The sequence below is a fragment of the Sturnira hondurensis genome, unplaced genomic scaffold, assembly GCF_014824575.4.
Source record: "Sturnira hondurensis isolate 20B ecotype Veracruz unplaced genomic scaffold, ASM1482457v3 Scaffold0009859, whole genome shotgun sequence".
Lineage (NCBI taxonomy): Eukaryota > Metazoa > Chordata > Mammalia > Chiroptera > Phyllostomidae > Sturnira > Sturnira hondurensis.
In genome coordinates this window covers 2,199,344-2,204,663 of record NW_028082490.1, presented here as the reverse complement: position 1 = coordinate 2,204,663, position 5,320 = coordinate 2,199,344, and the positions used below count along the sequence as shown (strand labels likewise).

Sequence of the window (5,320 nt, the reverse complement as noted above, 5' to 3'; positions counted from 1 at the left end):
ACTATTCACATGACCCTCTTCCTTCCCTGTGTCTGTATCTTCACATGGTGTTTGCCTTTCTGTGTATATCTACCTCTTTCTTTTTTAAAAATATTTTAGTTATTTATCTTTAGAGGGGGAGGGAAGGAGAGAAACATCAATGTATGGTTGCCTCTCGTGAGTCCCCTGGTGGGAACTGGCCTGCAACCCAGGCATGTGCCCTGACGGGGAATCGAACCGTGATTGTGTGGTTCCCAGGCCTGCACTCAATCCACTGAGCTACACCAGCCAGGGCTCTTTCTTTTTATAAAGACTCCAGCCTTATCCAACTAAAGGCTCACCCTGTTTCAATATGACCTCATCTTAATTTACATCTTAATTACAACTCTATGACTCCGTTTCCCTATAAAGTCACATTCAAAGGTATTTTAATTAGGATATATATGTATAATACACAGCATACATACATATCTATATATATAGGCTCGGTTCAGCTTAACATAGCCTCCATTCCACTAGCCTCAGAGTATAGCTCTAATAAATTTATTTTAAGCCCGGGAAATTGATAGAGCTCATCATATTGCAAAAAAGCATACCTAATTTTCATTAGTCTTCTTAATAGCACTGATCATAATGTTTTCATGTCTTATAACATGAGTCATTGACTGGGAAAATGAGAATTTAATCATAGAGAACTATATTAATACAAAGAGAATGTATTCTAGCTCTGCTGTTATTGTGTCTGTTTATATATTGTCAAGTATGGCAATGCAAATAGACCATTAAATCTGCATTAATTTAGTGGGAGTAAGAGGGTCCATCCCATCTCTACATGGTAACCACAACATTTACCTTCCTCTCCAATGGGATTTTATTATGTTATTTAAATATAAACTTAACATTATTGATCTCTATAATATTCACAGGTGTAAACTTAAGGTCAAGCTGCATTTTGTCCTTAATTGAAAGATGTTTTGATTTTGCCTTTCATACAAACGGTATAGTGCCCTGTCTGGTGTGACTCAGTGGATTGAGTTGATGGCCTGTGAATCAAAGCATCACTTATTTGATTCCCAGTCAGGGCACATGTTTGGGTTGTGGGCCAGGTTTCAACTGAAACCTCTACCAAAGTTCACAGCTTCCAGGGAACCCTCTCAATGCAAGTACACTTCCTGGGTTACACTCCCTCCCCTACATGTCTGGGTAAGTCAGCTGCACTTAATTTTGGGGGGTTCTTTAAACTTCATCCACTTGTAATTAGTCCCTTTATTAAACCACCATCCAAATCAAGATTGAGTGTACAATCTGTTTCTTTCTGGGCTCCGACAAATACGTTCCAAATATTTTTTCACAGTCAGCCATAGGAAGAGTGATTCTTTTTTTGTATGGATGAGGTTTTAGTTGTGAAAGTAGTATTAAAGCAGGTTATCATTTTTTTAAATAGTAAGGGCATATTTAAAATTATTTGAAATTCTTTAAGCAAGCCAAAGTCTAACTTAGGTTCAATACGGTCGTACCACTTTTATTTTTTCATATCTTAACTATTTCTGCTCCCGTGTTTTCTTTCTTTGTACTGCATCATTCATATCATAAAGTATCTTTGTTCAAGTTCATTTGTGCACATTTTTTAGCATTGGAGTCAATATTTCTGGAGTAGTGACTCATCTGTTTTATACTAAATGAGAAATTATCTCTGTATATTAGAAAAGGTTTCTTTATGATTCTATACTAAGATTTAGAAATACATCTCATTTAGCACTATCATAAGCTTCAGAATTCTAACTCCTTATTTATCATTGCTACTTCTCAGTTTCCTGTTAAATATATAAATTGGGTTGTTTTGACTATTTTATTTGGCACTACACCGTCCTCGCATTAATCCAATCCAAGATTCTCTCATGCTATTTAGAGATACGACTTGACACTTAACTAATAATATAATAACATTGACAGGGCTGATTTCTTTCTTGACAGCGTACAGTAATAATGTTTTGACTTTGGAAGATGTCCTGGTTTTTCCTTCTATTCAAATAGTGTGTCAGCATAATCATATAAGAAAAGCTGACAATTTAGAGTCAAACAGAATTTCTCATGTCATGTATTCATCACAATCTATTATATTCTGGGAATAATGCTTTTGGTTTACCTCTTTGTTAAGAAATGTGAGGCATACAAGAAAATTAAGAAAAATAAGCCCTAGATTCAACATCAAATGGCAATGCTCAGCTGACATTTAAAATATCTCACATAGAAATTATTATTTTAATACATAATCTGATCTATATTATTATTTTAATCCTAATAAAAATATAATGTAAAACTTTACTAAAGATACTCAAACAAAAGTGTTGCAAAATCAAAGGAATAGTAGCATATGTCTGTTAAATACACTTATAAGAAAGAAGGACAGGTGTTTGAAACTACAATACTGTGGGAATAAAAAATATGAAAGGGCATCCCTTCTTGACCTTTTGGCGAAGCTCCATGTAGTATCTGTTCTTATGAGTTTTAATATCTGGCATGTCCTCTATCCAAGGACATTATATCAAATGGATTTCTGGATCCGGAAAGTGGAATGGGAGCTTGCTCCATCCACCCTGTGTATCAACCTGGTATTGCAATACTTCCAGGAACAGTGCAAAAAATATACATGGAAGGGCAGATGGGGTGCATGCCAGGCATCACAAGTAATCTGGCTGTAGAAATCTTCTTGAAGCATTAGTGATGTTTGACAAAGTGTTCCAATGTAAGTGATATGCCCATTGTCTATAATGGGGCGATGTAATTTTGGTTGTGGAAAGAGAGTGGAGAACATGGTTAGCAATTCTAAGACAGCCCATTGTGAATGTTATCCCAGATTAACATTGGCCAACACCAACAAATGATCTCTGCTCATCTAAAGCTGACTGTTCGTCAAGGACTAGCCAGATTGGGCAGGGGGAGCATAATGTGGAATAACTGTTTTGAATCTTTAATGCTCTGTTGATGACAGACACGCCAGCTTATTATCTTATTATCTCTTGACACAGAAACACGGGGCTAATTGGTCTTCATGGAGTAACAGACTTGAAATTAATTCTGTTAATAAGCGTCTTAGGATAGATTATTAAGTTTCTTTTACTTTAAGAGTCATTAAAAAAGGGATACTTTCCTCTAAATGCAAATGCAAAAAGTAGTGATCTACGCAGATGGCATCTAATTATCAACTGCCTGATATAGAACTACAGTTTATCCTCACTATGAAGAGTTAACTCTTGAAACTTAAAGTTTATAATATTAACTGCAAAGATGTTGGTAGTTTATTCAGTTCTGTAAGAAAATGTAAAGTTCCTTAAGTATTTATAAAGATAATTTCTGCTATAGTAATACTTTCTGGGTTAACAGTGCTTAACAAGATTTAGCTGTCCCATGGATTGACACTGCCCATTATTATCCAGTGACCAATGTGTAGAATTTTTATAATAGCTGAATGACACCATCCATAATATTTATGTTATTATTTTGATTGGCGTGCTGGAATCATGAATGCATATGTCATTGTAAATTATATACTCACATTCACAAAGCTATTTTGCATGGTGTTTGGATGTTAAATTTTAAAGACTGAATAGCAAAAATATATGAGGAAATAAAAGGAGAAATATAGAGAAGTGATATACTAATATACTTAAGTAGAAGATAACATGAAAAATTGACCTAATTACTAATTAAGTATCAAGATACACTGCATCAGAGTGTTATAGCCACAGGGATAATACATAAAACATTAGTGACTTTATTAAAGTTTCAAAATGAAAATAAACTTTCAGATGAGTATCTTCACATTAATATAATTTGAATAGAATTTTCACATTCATGATAATAAAAAACTAATCTTTCAATGGGTAGTTCTTTGGACTCACATGTGTGTCACCTAGTATTTGCCTGGTAAAAAACTTTCATTTGACAGCTAGACTTTCATCTTTAAAAAAATTACATCCTATTTGTATGGATGATTCTGTCAAAAAATGTACATCCAAATATGCTCAACAGAACTATTTCTCCCAAAGCTCTATTTTTCCACACTGTATATTGATTTTTAGTACGTCTTACAGTGAACTGAAGCAGAAAAGAAAATTCATTCTTACACCAGTTAGCTTGCAGTTTTACACAAATTGCTTGGACAATATCCATTAGCAAGTATATTTCAGGAGATGAAATACTCATGTTCACAGCTCTAAGCATTTAAGGAGTCTATCCCAGAAAGATTGTCTGGTAAATCACAAAGACAGAAATGGAAAGTGTAGAAAACAGAATTTCTAAGGGTGTTTTAGAGAACAGACATTTCAAACATCGCAGCTGGGACCAAGGGATGCTCTTGTGGAAAAAAATTAACATTACTATTTATTAAAATTTCCAAAAGACATGCATTTCATATTTTCACCTGTCCATCTCTGAGTTATTATGACTGTTCAGTACCTTCTTTTATGTATCCTTAAAATTCTTTCAGATAATAAGATCAATGCTAATAATAGAGATGATGATGTTGAGGATGATGACATTAGCAGATTAAGGAAATTTGATGAAACCAGTTCCTCAAATTTTTAGATTGCTCAATATAAATATCTCAGTAACAACACTTTCATCTAAGGTCCATTTAGGAACAGTGAAATTTTAATCTAGAATCCAAAAGTAATATAGATTTTACTTAAGATGCTATTTGGCATTCAACACATTATTTTCAAAGATAACATCAATTGAAAAATACAATTTTTTAAAATACTATGTGATATGTCAAACTATATGAAGTCAGGTTTCCAGAACTCAGAATAAAGTATTGTACTTTGATTAAACTATAAATGCATATATAAATCAGCAACTACAATGGTGAAAAACAAAACCCTAAAATAAAAACAAAATTCTATGAAGTATCAAATTACATTAACTTTTAAAATGTTTTCTTATTGTTATATGCAATTTATATATTTTTAGTTGTTTGGCTTTTAAAATTACATAGAACAGGCTATATATATCAAGTTGCAAATATGTCATCAATGATTTTAAATTTTTTATCGAATTTATTAGGATAACATTGGTTATGAAAATTATATAGGCTTCAGGTATACAATTCTTTTTTTTTTTAATTTTTATTTTTTTATTTATTTAACTTTTGTTCAAGTACAGTTTTCTTTCTTGTATTCCCAGCCCTGCACCCCCCCAGTGCTCCCCACTCCCCTCCCATCTCCGCCTCCCGTCTTAGTTATTGTCCATGTGTCCTTCATAGTTATTCATGTGAGTCCATCCCCTTTTACTCTGTGCTTCTCTCCCCTCTACCCTCTGGACCAGGTATACAATTCTTTAA

At 33.4% G+C, this 5,320-nt stretch overlaps 1 non-coding gene across 1 annotated transcript; it reads left to right on the top strand.

The window, feature by feature from the left end:
- The first annotated feature begins 2,434 nt into the window (after window positions 1-2,434).
- On the top strand, window positions 2,435-2,625 carry LOC118995150 (U2 spliceosomal RNA). The gene has a single exon (XR_005068215.1). It is a non-coding gene; the product is annotated as a U2 spliceosomal RNA (small nuclear RNA).
- The last annotated feature ends 2,695 nt before the right edge of the window (window positions 2,626-5,320 follow it).